Source organism: Pseudophryne corroboree, chromosome 4 (assembly GCF_028390025.1).
Source record: "Pseudophryne corroboree isolate aPseCor3 chromosome 4, aPseCor3.hap2, whole genome shotgun sequence".
Taxonomy (NCBI): domain Eukaryota; kingdom Metazoa; phylum Chordata; class Amphibia; order Anura; family Myobatrachidae; genus Pseudophryne; species Pseudophryne corroboree.
In genome coordinates this window covers 215,490,938-215,506,172 of record NC_086447.1, presented here as the reverse complement: position 1 = coordinate 215,506,172, position 15,235 = coordinate 215,490,938, and the positions used below count along the sequence as shown (strand labels likewise).

Genomic DNA, 15,235 nt, shown 5'->3' with positions numbered 1-15,235 from the left:
GCAGACCCTCCTGAGCCCCCACAGCAGCCCTGGTGGGGCAGGTTGAGTTTGGGTGGGTTCAGTAAAGTACTAAGCACGACTGTGCAGTAAAATTTTTGTTATTGAGCCCATGTCCTAGTGGAGCTTACCACTCTACAGTCCAAACTCATTTCATACTATAAGTAGGACTGTGGGAGGAAGCAATGCTAACCTCTGTGCCCACAGCATGCCTCAGCCTCGAATCCAGACATCTTCCTGGCTGTCAGCCACCATGAGACTCCATACTGGGCCTTATTCAGTAACAGTTTGTGCCTCACAGGAGCTCCTGGTCCATCTAGTGCTGCAGTGCAATGGAAAGCTGATGCAATGCAAGATCACTGAAACCCTGTTCTTCTAACACCACAAGGTCTTGCGATAACCCTACGCAGCCCTTAGGAAAAGAAGATCCCTGTACAACAAATGCACATCTTCTAAATATACAATCCCAAAATGTGGAACATCAATAGTAAATCAAAATTAAGGTTGACTAATTGGAGCTATTCATCTGGGTGAGTCCCTAACATGAAATAATTGAGAAGAACCTCTCTCTAATGCTCCGGCAGAAAATATCACTTTTACCTCTACGGCAGTTGCACTGGATTATGATTCAGTCTCTTCTGAGCCACACTGACTTTGGTCACAAATGTGGTCTCTCCCCACTTTATTTAAAAACACTTTGGCAATTTCCATTTCCACCTTTGCGACTAGTTTTCACAAATCTGTTTGTGATGTTGAAGCTTGTTTCATATCTGCTCTAGGATTTCATTTAAACCTAGGATCAAGTACAGTAGCACCCTTGGAATTATACGCCAGCACCCCTGGAATTATACAGCATAGGCAGCACCCCTGGAGAATTACACAGGCAACAGCACCCTTGGACTTAAATGGCAGTGGGGCAGCACCCCTGGACTGATAGGGCAGAGGGGCAGCACCCCATATAGGGCAGCACCCCTGGAATAATGTGTCAAGGAAAAGACATGCAAGATGGAATTGTCTTTGGGCCCTCCCACCCACCCATATGTTGTATAAACAGGACATGCACACTTTAACAAACCAATCATTTCAGCTAAAGGGTCTGCCAGACGACTGTGGTTTAAATGAATGGTTTGTTTGGGTCCCCACCAAAAAAGAAGCAATTAATCTCTCTTTGCACAAACTGGCTCTACAGTGGCAAGATGTCGTCCTCATCCTCAGATCCCCATCTTCAGTGTTTACATCCTCACAGAGAAATAATATTCAAACAAAACCATATCATTTAGGTGTTAGGGGACTGCTTCCGCTATTACCCAAAGTTTCTGAACTTGACAATGAATTATGATGAATGCACTGCAGGTGACGTATAAGGGAGGATGATCCTAGTTGGTTAACATCCTTACCCCTACTTATTATGGATTGACAAAGGCAATTGACACCTGTCGTCTGGAGTTGTGGAGAAATAATTCCACACGAAGAGGTGGCTTTTTGGAATTTTGTCAAGGCATGACAATGTCTTTTTCATCCCATGGGCAACAACTGTCTCCACTGGTGCCTTATTCAAACATACCACATCACCATCAGAATCCTCATCGTCAACTTCCTCCGCTGCGCCAGCTACACCTATATCCTCCTCATCCTGGTGTACTTCTACAGTGACATCCTCAATCTCAAATATCAGCAACTGGACTGGCGGTGCTCCTCCCAGCACTTGCATGGGGCATGCAAATGGTGGTAGGAGCCTCCTCTTCCCATACAGTGTTGTGAAGGTCAGGCCTAGACATTGCACCCGCGGACAGTGCCAGCACCCCTGTATTTACACAACACCCCTATAATTTTACAGCATACAAGACAGGGCCAGTGTACATTTATTTTCAATGCACCCCTATATTTTTACAGCATACAGGACTAGTGTACTTTTATTTTAACAACAGCACCCCTAAATTTCTACAGCATACAGGACCAGTGTACATTTATTTTCACTGCACCTCTGAATTTTTACAGCATACTGTACAAGACAGGCCAGTGTAGATTGATTTTCAATGCACCATAGAATTATTACAATATATAAGACAGGGCCAGTGTACATTGATTTTCACTACACCGTAGAATTATTACAGCATACAAGACAGGGCCAGTGTACATTGATTTTCACTGCACCCTAGAATTATTACAGCATACAAGACAGGGACAGTGTACATTTAGTTTCACTGCACCCTTAAATTTTTACAGCATACAGGGCCAGTGTAATGTTATTTTAACAGCAGCACCCCTATATTTTACAGCATACAGGAGCAGTGTGCTTTTAATTTTTAACAACTTCACCCCTGTATTTTACAGCATACAGGAGCAGTGTGCTTTTAATTTTTAACAACTGCACCCCTGAATTTTTACAGCATACAGGGTCAGTGTAATGTTATTTAACAGCAGCACCCCTATATTTTACAGCATACAGGAGGACAGCTACACCCATGTACAGCTGCAGCACCCGTAACAGCACATGAAACACCAGTGACAGCCAGGACAGCACCCCTAACAGATCATAGGTACACCACAGTGACTGCTGCAGCACCCCTACAGAGTACACACTAACCCCACCTGACGCCACCACCCATAGAGAGACAGAGGTTTGTCTCCCTCACTCTCCAAGTCTGGAGTGAAAATGGCAGCAACACGTGGCTGTTTGTATGGAATCCAAAACCTGCAAGATTCCGACAGCAGGATGATGATGTTTTGCCCCATTCTGGTTTCCAAGATTGTCAGGAAGTCCCGAGCCGGACTTCTGAATCGGGCTCGGAACGGGATGTTCCGGAGGGTTCGGTTCTCTGAGAACCGAACCTGCTCATCTCTAGTCAATAGCAACTATTTGAAGGTCCCAAGGCTTCTAAAAAGACACATCTCTTCAGCAATTGTTATTTTATGCCCCATAATAGTGACCTAGTTCATAGGTTATCAAATTCGGTTCTGAGGACCCCGAACTCTTCATATTTTCCAGGTCTCCTCACAGAATCACAAGTGAAATAATTAGCTCCACCTGTGGACTCGTTAAAATGTGTCAGTGAGTAATGAATACACCTGTGCACCTGCTAGGTGACGTGGAAAACAAGAACTTTATGGGGTCCAGAGGACCGAGTTTGAGAACCTATGTTATGTTATGTCCCATAGTAGTTCCCTAGTTTATTTTAGGAAACATAGTTGAATCCTAGTTTACATTACAGTATGTTACATTGTAGGGCTGCAAGTACACATTATGTAACACAGTACCCCCAATACCCATTATGAGATACAGTGTCCCTAGTTAATATTATGAGTTCATATTATGGCATATTACAGTACCCCAGTTCATATTGTGCCATATTACAGTACCTCAGTTCATATTGTGTCACGTTACAGTACCCTAGTTTACATTATGCCACACTCTAATGCTTCCACTTCCTATTGTGCCTCATTACAGTGCTCCAGTTCATATTATGTAGCAATATAATGTTCTCCAGTTTGTTTTATGCCACATTACATTTTGCAGGTATAGAGGCATACCTAGATATATTGTAGGCCCCAAGGCAAACGTTTGTAAGGGCTACATATTTACCTCCCTATGGTGAAAAAAATGTGTATACTATAACTTTTACAGGGAAGTTGGGCCTATCTTAGCTCTGGGCCCCATAGCAACTGTACCCTCTGCAACTATGGTAGCTATGCCCTTGATCCTATGTACCTAGAATCTCCCGTAATTCATCTGGGGGTCGAGCTTTTAGTCATGCAGCTCCGACTCTATGGAACTCACTTCCCCGCACAGTGCGAGAGGACCCAACTATAGAATCCTACAAAAGTAGACTCAAGACTTTCCTGTTTACTCAAGCATTTCCATAATGTCCCTTTAGTATCTACATGCGTCTGTATTTTATGAAAAGCTTTTCTGTACTTCATTATTTTCTGTACTATATTATGCTATGTATCTGTTAAGCGCCTTAAATCCTATTGGAGAAAGAGCGCTATATAAATAAAATAATTATTAAATTATTATTATCTAGGTCACTCTAAGTGAATATGCATGTGGTTGCAATGTGCATAAGTAAAAAATAACGGGAATTGCTAACTATGGAGGAATGTCTATTTTGCGCTACATTGTGTACCTCACGCCATATGGCACAAAAAAAGTAAATGTATGAGGACACAAGAGTGAGTTATTTTACTATATAAAGTTTAATAATATGTAGATCTTCACAAGATCACCTACTATAAGGGCCCTAACGAAGTATGTGTAGCGTGTGCTCCGCACATAGCGCTGCAGGGTAGGGGGTGCTGTTGGAAGCATTTATCAATTATATAATCACTTTCTCATGCAGCTTCCCCCCTTTTTGAAGCCCAGCATCTCCTGACTGACGCTGTCTCCTACTCCCACCCCTTTTGTCACTGATACCTATACAGCATTCATGGACTCTACTTGATAGCTCTTTGTTGCTCAGTCACACTGTCCTTTATTACTTTTTTATACTGCTGTGCCCGGGATTCGTTGCCTATGACATTGCAGTCGGACACTCTATTCATTGAGCTATTTGCCCTTGCATAGAAAGCTAGAGAATTCCAAGCTGGAGAGTTTTAACTATTTAAAGCTCACCTTGTACTGTGTGAAGGGGCCAGCGTTGTGGCTGGGCAGATCTATGCTAGGGAATACTTTTCTTCTTTGGGTTTTTTTATGCATTTCACTCTATTCCAGGAGCACCTCCCCTATAAAGATATAATGCAATGTAAATAAAAGAAAGGGGAAAAGACATATGCATAATATAAATCAGATTATAACAAATTTATAGGTGTCTGAGCGAGCCTTCCTATTTTTGTAAACAGATCTATGTGGCTGCAAGAGATTGAATGACCTCTACAAATATGATATATCAATACCTAACATTAAATCAACAAGGAACAAAGACTTGAAATGTTTTGAATTGAAGCTTGTGTGATACTGTATATTGTATTGTGCTCTCTATAATCTGCACTACAATTGAAGCTGCTTCTTTTAATTTAATCAGTCATGGATATTCAATTAATCAGCCTCTTACATATTACTGTCATTAGTCTGAAGAGCCTGGATTCCTGGAAGCTCTGCGAGTTAAAACGCAGCCCTCTCTTTTTATTACATGGATTACCATAAGTGACTTTTTTTTTATTATTCCTTTACTTCAGTAAGATCAGCGTAAGACTTCTACAAAAATACTATTCTCTTATTATTTATAATACCACAAATCTGCTGCTCATTACTGTGCTAGAAAGACTGATTTTGATTTATACTGCAATACAATCCCCAATGCCAACTCACAATTCAAGGTGAGTGGAGGTCAGTGGTGTTACATAGAATGTTTTCATGCGTGGAGCACCTGTAGTAGAGTAATAATAGAGGCTATGAAGGTAACAGTATGCAATATAGTGATTGAGGTAATGTTACACTGCTTTCATGGTTTAATACCAGCTACAGGATTCTCTACATAGAGAAGGGAGCATCTTATAATAATTACACATAAAGGACTTCACAAGATACCGATTTGCTAGGCACGAGGAGCTTGACACTTTACAGCATTAGTGTGCTTTTAGCTGAAGGGCAGAGCAGATGAAAATTACAGAAAGAAAAGGCAGACTTTCAGATGCACTACCAAAGTCATTTTTTAAGTTCAGTACCACAGCCAAAGAAAGCAGTGAATATTTCTACATCTTAACGTAGTTTCCACGTGAGTGGGCCAGTTGCTAAATGTGGCTTTCCTTTTTACAACTTGACGTATGGAGATAATGGAGACTAAGTGGATGGGGCTCAGTTCTTGCTAAGTCTAGTCTTTGACAGACCTCCACCAGATAAGTCTTGAGGAATGTCTGGGCTCTCTACCAATGTATAGCACTAAGCACTATCAGGCATGCTTTCAGGTTGCATTGCCACACAGAGTGCAGTGGCTGTAGACCTTGCTGTTATATACTGTATACCTTTCACATTCTAATTCAGGTGGCCATGTCTTTGTAGGAAAGTCTTCTGCACTGAGCACCTTTTGTTAGCCGATGGCTGTGGTTCATATTTTATCATGTAAGCTATGACTAATAACAGATCATTCATATACCGTACTATAGAAAACTACATCTATATGATTACTGGGTCTGGGCAAGAAAATAGAGGTACAAAAAAATGGATTCAACATATTGTAGAGGAGGGTGAACTATTCCCTGATGCCAAAGGTATTCTGTGCAGGGGATCCAGCCATGTATATAGATTTAGATGATAGTATATATGCTGCACATAAGTGGTATTCTTATGTGAATGGTAACTGCTAAATATAAAAGGACACCAGTGGTAGGAAAGGGGAGAGAGGGACTAGGATATATGTAAATTGAAGATCCCTCTGATAAGCAGTATTGAAACATGTTTACATGACTAATATTATTAACTAATTGGGTATCTTCTTCTTTCTATTGTCTTCCATTGTAAAGGTATACATCTGTAAGGCTGACTCCAGGAACTCCAGGGTTTGAGACATAGGACAACAGAGTCCCTGGAGGGTAGGGAACACAATCTCTGAACATACATAATGAATAGGAAGGACAATTCAAGAATATAACACTATCAGTGGTATTCAAATGGTATATCACGCCCAATCTCCTTTCTAAAGTGATCCCAGTTATCGCACATATCGCGCCCATAGTATTCAGATTTAGCTACGTAACAGGTTGGGTGGCCTCCCTATCACGAGAGTAGCGAGCTGAAATTATTATACCACGTCCGTTGCAGAAATAGAATGGGTGTGGAAGGGGGTGAAAAGAATTTAATACCCCTATGAGACAAGCTCCTTCTTCAACTTAGGAGTACGTCAGCACTAGGGATGAGCGGGTTCGGTTCCCTGAGAACTAAACCCCCAGAACTTGGAGATCTGAGCCCGGAGTGAGGCTTGGTTTTGCGGACCTGACTCAGATCTGAAAACTAGGCAAAACGTCATCATCCCACTGTGGGATCTCGCAGGTTTTGGATTCTATATATAGTCCCGGTGATCGGTGCCATCTTCACTCCGGACTTGGAGTGTGCACAGTAAGGCTGTGTTCCTTCTGTGCTGTTAGGGAAGGAGCAAGCAAGGAGAGAGCAAAGGGGGGCAGGAGAGAGCAAAGGGGGAAAGAGAGTGCAGAGGCGTTGTTTTGCAGGAGAGTTGTGTTGGAAGCTTGGGTGTGCTGTCACTGTGTTAGGGCTCTGTATAGTAGCATACTGTGGCTGTGTATAGGACCAGGTTTTCTCTGTCTATAAGGGGCTGTGTACTGCTGTACACTACTGATATATATATCCTATGTCACGATCCGGGTATCTGGACGCCATTACTTACCCTTCAGATGCCTCCTAAGGCTGGCTCAGCGCTCCAGGACCGGATCCCATCTGTTATCCTGATGTTTACATTCCTGCATCCTCTCCTGTCTCTCTGAGACGCGGTCACAGTAAACGCCATATTACATCTGGCATGGCGTCTCCCGCGGCCTCCGCCGCCGTCCCTGAGTTTCTGCATGCAAAGTGTCAGAGTGGCGATTACGTCAGCCGCGGCCTCCGCTGTGCCCGCGTGGTTTGGATGTGCATTCATCAGTCTGGCGTCTCCTGTCTCCTGTGGCCGGCGCCGCCATTGCTGCTTCAATTCTCACATGGATTACAAACCAAACTTCCCTCCAAGTGTCTGCATGGGCGCAGCCATCTTGGATTTTGTCATCTGATCATTTCCACCAATCTGCTGTCTGTATTGTTGATTTGCATAATTGCCTAGCCAACCCCTTCCTTGCTGCAGGTATAAGTAAGCTGTGCCTGAGCAAGGAAGGCGTCAGTGCTTTGGTTGTCTAACCTAGTTCCAGTTTGTCTCTCTCCTGTGGTTGTCTTCCAGGTTCCAGCTCCTGTCTCCAGACTTCTGCTATAGAGACCCTCACCAGCATTCCATCTGCGGTGTAGCCTGACTCCCCGATCCATTCTGGACTCACTTGTTTCCAGCTACAACAATCACCTGCTTCCAGCCCAGCTTCCAGCAGTGTACAGCTTCTCTTAAAGGGCCGGTGTCCTTTCTGCAGTTTACCACTCTCCACCGGTATTATTATTTCACCGCTCTCAAACAATCACCTGCTTCCAGCCCAGCTTCCAGCAGTGTATAGCTTCTCTTAAAGGGCCGGTGTCCTTTTCTGCAGTTTACCACTCTCCACCGGTATTATTATTTCACCGCTCTCAAACTCCAAACTTCATTATTATTTCATCGCTCTCAAGTTCGTTTATTATTTAACTGGTTCCAGCCAGTATCCACTCCGTACCAACAACAGTCTGGTTCCAGCCAGTATCCACAGCAGCCGTTTTACCTTCAGCAGCCCAGCCTTTCCTGGAACATCAGCTGGTACGATCCTGGGTTCTCTCCATTGCTACAGTCAGGCCTGGTAAGGACTTTCCAACTAGAAGATTATAAGAACTGTCTCACACTACCAGTGCCTGTGGCCCTTGCCACCCTGTAGTACCCAGGAATTGTATTTATCCTCTGTTGACTTTTATGTTTCCTTTTACTGCTGCTGTGTTACGGAGTTTGTCATAATAAACATCATTGACTTTTATCCTAGTTGTCGTGGTCACGCCTTCGGGCAGTTATTCTACATGTTACTTACATGTCTAGGGGTCTGATACAACCTCCCAGGTTCCGTTACATCTCAGCCCCTACAACTGAGGCTGCCTCCCGTCAGCTCAGGCCCTCAGTTGTGACAGTAAGCACTGACCTAATGAATCCACCCGGAGACCAGGATCAAGCGGCCAGGCCGATGCAAGAACTGGCAGCCCGACTTGAACATCAGGAGGCTGCACAGGGCCACATCATCCGCTGTCTCCAGGATCTCTCTACACGGCTGGATGGGATTCAAACGACCCTCCGTGGACCTGGCACGTCCGGTGCGTCCACTACAGTGACACCAGCTGTAACCCCACCCACCTTACCCATTTCCAGTCCACATCTTCATCTTCCAACGCCAGCAAAATTTGATGGATCTCCAAGGTTCTGCAGGGGATTTCTCAATCAATGTGAAATCCACTTTGAGCTTCTACCTGGCAATTTCTTCAGTGACCGTACCAAAATTGCCTATATCATCTCCCTTCTCAGTGGCTCAGCCCTTGACTGGGCATCACCTTTATGGGAGAAGTCTGATCCCCTGCTATCCTCCTATACTGACTTTGTAGCTACATTCAGGCGCATCTTCGACGAGCCAGGCCGGATAACATCTGCTTCATCTGAGATTCTCCATTTACGCCAGGGAACACGTACTGTGGGACAGTATCTTATACAGTTTAAAATCCTGGCATCCGAACTGGCATGGAACGACGAGGCCCTGTATGCTGCATTCTGGCATGGCTTATCAGAACGCATCAAGGATGAGTTAGCTACCAGAGACTTGCCCTCTAAGTTGGATGAGCTAATTTCTCTTTGCACGAAGGTTGATCTACGTTTCAGAGAGAGAGCAACCGAGCGAGGAAGATCATCTACTCCTAAATCTTCTGCTCCTCCTCCTCGTCAACCATCTCCATCCAAGGATGAGCCTATGCAAATTAGTCGTTCCCGTCTATCTCCCGCTGAGCGCCGAAGACGTCTCTCTGAGTCTCTCTGTCTCTACTGTGCAGCTCCGTCGCACACTATCAATGCCTGTCCCAAACGTCCGGGAAACTCCAGATCCTAGCTCGCCAAGGAGAGGGCCGGCTAGGAGTACTGATCTCCTCTCCATCTCCTCATGACTGTAACCTCCCAGTGTCGCTCCAAATTGCTCAACGTTACAGGAACGTCATTGCCCTCCTTGATTCCGGAGCAGCTGGGAATTTCATAACCGAAGCTTATGTTAAACGGTGGTCCCTACCCACCGAGAGACTGTCCTCGTCCATCTCTTTGACTGCCGTGGATGGCAGCAAGATTTTTGACGCAGTCATTTCCTTAAGGACTCTTCCAGTTCGTCTGAGAGTGGGAGTTCTTCATTCTGAGTTTATTTCTTTTTTAGTGATTCCAAGAGCCACACATCCAGTGGTTTTAGGCCTTCCATGGCTCCGTCTCCACAACCCATCAATTGACTGGACGACTACGCAAATACTGGCATGGGGTCCCTCCTGTGCTGAGACTTGTTTAGCCAAAGTTCTTCCTGTTTGTTCTTCCTTCCCCAGGTCATCTGATGTTCCGCCTCCTCCATATCAAGACTTCACGGACGTGTTCAGTAAAGCCTCTGCTGACATCCTTCCTCCTCATAGAGAATGGGACTGCCCAATCGACCTCATTCCAGGGAAGGTTCAACCGCGAGGTCGAACTTATCCGTTGTCTCTGCCTGAGACACACTCCATGGAAGAGTACATCAAAGAGAACCTGGCGAAGGGTTTCATCCGACCATCTTCTTCTCCAGCCGGCGCAGACTTCTTCTTCGTTAAGAAGAAAGACGGTGGTCTGCGTCCGTGCATCGATTACAGAGGTCTGAACGACATTACCGTCAAGAACCGATACCCTTTACCCCTGATTACCGAGCTCTTTGATAGAGTTAGTGGTGCAACTATTTTCACAAAGCTGGACTTGAGGGGTGCCTACAATCTAATCCGAATCCGTGAGGGTGACGAGTTGAAGACCGCCTTTAACACCCGTGACGGACATTATGAGTACCTCGTCATGCCCTTCGGATTGAGCAACGCTCCAGCAGTCTTCCAGCACTTCGTGAATGAGATTTTCAGGGACATCTTGTACCGCCATGTCGTGGTTTATCTAGACGACATCCTCATCTTTGCTAATAATCTCGAAGATCATCGTTTCTGGGTAAAAGAGGTTCTTTCCCGTCTCCGTGTCAATCACCTCTATTGTAAATTGGAGAAGTGTGTGTTTGAAGTTAAAACCATTCCGTTTCTAGGTTACATTGTGTCCGGTTCCGGACTAGAGATGGATCCTGAGAAACTCCAAGCAATCCAGAATTGGCCTATACCCTTAAGCCTCAAAGGGGTCCAGAGGTTTTTAGGGTTCGCCAATTATTATAGAAAATTTATACGAGACTTTTCCACCATCGTGGCGCCTATCACTGCATTAACCAAGAAAGGTGCTAATCCGTCCAAGTGGTCCGAGGAAGCTACACAGGCCTTTCACCTTCTGAAGCAACGGTTCATCTCTGCACCAGTTCTGAAACAGCCCGACACCGACTCTCCTTTTATCTTAGAGGTAGATGCCTCCTCCGTTTGAGTAGGAGCGGTGTTATCCCAGAGGGCCAAAGATGGACATCTACATCCTTGCAGTTTCTTCTCCCGGAAGTTCTCCCCAGCTGAGCGCAACTATGCCATTGGCGATCAGGAGTTGCTAGCCATCAAGCTCGCTCTGGAGGAGTGGAGATACCTGTTGGAGGGAGCTTCCCACTCAATCACCATACTTACCGACCACAAAAATCTTTTATATCTCAAAGGCGCACAATGTCTGAATCCTCGTCAGGCCAGATGGGCACTTTTCTTTTCTAGGTTTGACTTTAAACTCCAGTTCTGTCCGGGTTCTCAGAATCGTAAGGCCGATGCCCTTTCCCGCTCATGGGAGCAAGAAAATGAGTCCGAGTCTGCAGACAAGCATCCTATTATTAATCCGTTGGCATTCTCCACGGTAGGGATGGACTCTATGCCTCCACCAGGGAAAAGTTTTGTTAAGCCAGTTCTAAGGAAGAAGCTCATGCATTGGGCCCATGCTTCCCGTTTTGCTGGACATACAGGCATTCAGAAAACCCTTGAATTTATTTCTAGGTCCTACTGGTGGCCAACTCTGAAGAAGGACGTTATGGAATTTATTGCCTCCTGCCCAAAGTGTGCCCAACACAAAGTCTCCCGCCAGTCGCCTGCGGGGCAACTGGTTCCATTATCTGTTCCCCGTCGACCTTGGACCCATTTGTCGATGGACTTTGTTTCCGATCTACCTATCAGCAACAAGTTTAATACCATCTGGGTGGTAGTTGACCGGTTCACCAAGATGGCACATTTCATCCCTCTCACCGGTCTTCCGTCAGCTTCCAAGTTGGCTCAAGTGTTTATACAAGAGATCTTCCGACTTCACGGTCTTCCTGAAGAGATCATCTCGGATCGTGGAGTACAATTTGTAGCCAAATTTTGGCGAAGTTTGTGTCAAGCCCTCCAAGTCAAGTTAAAGTTTTCCACGGCTTACCATCCTCAGACCAATGGTCAAACCGAGAGGGTGAATCAGGACTTGGAGGCCTTCCTCCGTATATATGTGTCTTCCTCTCAAGATGACTGGGTTCAACTCCTTCCTTGGGCCGAGTTCAGCCACAACAATCAATACCATTCCTCATCTTCTTCTACACCATTCTTCATTAATTATGGATTCCACCCTAAAGTCCCAGAATTCCAACCGCTTCCCGCAACTTCTGTTCCAGCAGTGGATGTCACCTTGCGTCAGTTTTCAAATAACTGGAGGAACGTCCGCGCAGCCCTGCTTAAAGCCTCATTCAGGTATAAGAAGTTTGCCGATAGGAAGCGTAGAGCGGTTCCTGCTCTCAAGGTGGGTGATCGTGTGTGGCTGTCCACGAAGAATTTGAGGTTGAGAGTTCCCAGCATGAAATTTGCACCTCGCTACATCGGACCCTTCAAGATTGAACAAGTCATCAATCCTGTTGCCTACAGGTTACAGTTACCATCCTTCTTGAAAATACCCAGGACATTTCATGTTTCTTTGTTGAAACCGCTGATCCTGAATCGGTTTCATTCCGCACTTCCTCCAGCTCCCAAAGTTCAGACTCAACGGGGAGTCGAGTACAAGGTAGCCAAGATTTTGGACTCACGTTTCCGTTACGGTCAGTTACAATACCTCATTGACTGGAAGGGCTATGGTCCTGAAGAACGCTCTTGGACCAATGCCTCAGACGTCCATGCTCCTGCCTTGGTCCGAAATTTCCACGCAAAGTTTCCTTTAAAGCCTAAGAAGTGTCCTGGGGCCACTCCTAAAGAAGGGGGTGCTGTCACGATCCGGGTATCTGGACGCCATTACTTACCCTTCAGATGCCTCCTAAGGCTGGCTCAGCGCTCCAGGACCGGATCCCATCTGTTATCCTGATGTTTACATTCCTGCATCCTCTCCTGTCTCTCTGAGACGCGGTCACAGTAAACGCCATATTACATCTGGCATGGCGTCTCCCGCGGCCTCCGCCGCCGTCCCTGAGTTTCTGCATGCAAAGTGTCAGAGTGGCGATTACGTCAGCCGCGGCCTCCGCTGTGCCCGCGTGGTTTGGATGTGCATTCATCAGTCTGGCGTCTCCTGTCTCCTGTGGCCGGCGCCGCCATTGCTGCTTCAATTCTCACATGGATTACAAACCAAACTTCCCTCCAAGTGTCTGCATGGGCGCAGCCATCTTGGATTTTGTCATCTGATCATTTCCACCAATCTGCTGTCTGTATTGTTGATTTGCATAATTGCCTAGCCAACCCCTTCCTTGCTGCAGGTATAAGTAAGCTGTGCCTGAGCTGTGCCTGAGCAAGGAAGGCGTCAGTGCTTTGGTTGTCTAACCTAGTTCCAGTTTGTCTCTCTCCTGTGGTTGTCTTCCAGGTTCCAGCTCCTGTCTCCAGACTTCTGCTATAGAGACCCTCACCAGCATTCCATTTGCGGTGTAGCCTGACTCCCCGATCCATTCTGGACTCACCTGTTTCCAGCTACAACAATCACCTGCTTCCAGCCCAGCTTCCAGCAGTGTACAGCTTCTCTTAAAGGGCCGGTGTCCTTTCTGCAGTTTACCACTCTCCACCGGTATTATTATTTCACCGCTCTCAAACAATCACCTGCTTCCAGCCCAGCTTCCAGCAGTGTATAGCTTCTCTTAAAGGGCCGGTGTCCTTTTCTGCAGTTTACCACTCTCCACCGGTATTATTATTTCACCGCTCTCAAACTCCAAACTTCATTATTATTTCATCGCTCTCAAGTTCGTTTATTATTTAACTGGTTCCAGCCAGTATCCACTCCGTACCAACAACAGTCTGGTTCCAGCCAGTATCCACAGCAGCCGTTTTACCTTCAGCAGCCCAGCCTTTCCTGGAACATCAGCTGGTACGATCCTGGGTTCTCTCCATTGCTACAGTCAGGCCTGGTAAGGACTTTCCAACTAGAAGATTATAAGAACTGTCTCACACTACCAGTGCCTGTGGCCCTTGCCACCCTGTAGTACCCAGGAATTGATTTATCCTCTGTTGACTTTTATGTTTCCTTTTACTGCTGCTGAGTTTGTCATAATAAACATCATTGACTTTTATCCTGGTTGTCGTGGTCACGCCTTCGGGCAGTTATTCTACATGTTACTTACATGTCTAGGGGTCTGATACAACCTCCCAGGTTCCGTTACATCTCAGCCCCTACAACTGAGGCTGCCTCCCGTCAGCTCAGGCCCTCAGTTGTGACATCCTATCTGTGTGATCCAAAGAAAAACATATATTTCTATTGGTGCGTCACTCTGACTACTGTGGTAGCCGTACACTACTGCTATATATCTTTGTGTGATCAAGAGCAAAAAATATATTTCTATCAGTGCTTCACTCATTGATGACTACCAGTACTATCGTACACTACTGCTATATATCTTCTCTGTGTGATCCAAAGCAAAACATATATTTCTATTGGTGCGTCACTCAGTGACTACTAGTACTGTGGCTGCCGTACACTACTGGTATTTATCAGTGTGTGATCCAAAGCAAAACATATATTGCTATTGGTGCGTCACTGACTACTAGTACTGTGGCAGCCGTACACTACTGCTATATATCTGTGTGTGATCCAAAGCCAAAAATATATTTTCATTGGTGCGTGACTCTGACTACTGGTACGGTGGCTACCGTACACTACTGCTATATATCTGTGTGTGACCCAGAGCAAAAAATATATTTCTATTGGTGCTTCACTCATTGATGACTACCAGTACTGCCGTACATTACTGCTATATATCTTCTCTGTGTGAGCCAAAGCAAAACATATATTTCTATTGGTGTTTCACTCTGACTACTAGTACTGTGGCTGCCGTACACTACTGCTATATATCTGTGTGTAATCCAGAGCAAAAAAATAAGATTTTACTCACCGGTAAATCTATTTCTCGTAGTCTGTAATGGATGCTGGGGACTCCGTAAGGACCATGGGGAATTGCGGCTCCGCAGGAGACTGGGCACAGCTAAGAAAGATTTAGGACTACCTGGTGTGCACTGGCTCCTCCCACTATGACCCTCCTCGAGACTTCAGTA

At 45.5% G+C, this 15,235-nt stretch overlaps 1 long non-coding RNA gene across 1 annotated transcript in view; it reads right to left on the bottom strand.

Moving 5' to 3' along the window:
* Positions 1-15,235, bottom strand: part of LOC134911277 (uncharacterized) — a 115,361-nt gene that overhangs the window by 42,585 nt on the left and 57,541 nt on the right. Inside the window, exon 3 of the long non-coding RNA XR_010176440.1 lies at positions 4,610-4,719. This is a non-coding gene — a long non-coding RNA (uncharacterized LOC134911277). The remainder of the gene's footprint in view (positions 1-4,609; positions 4,720-15,235) is intronic.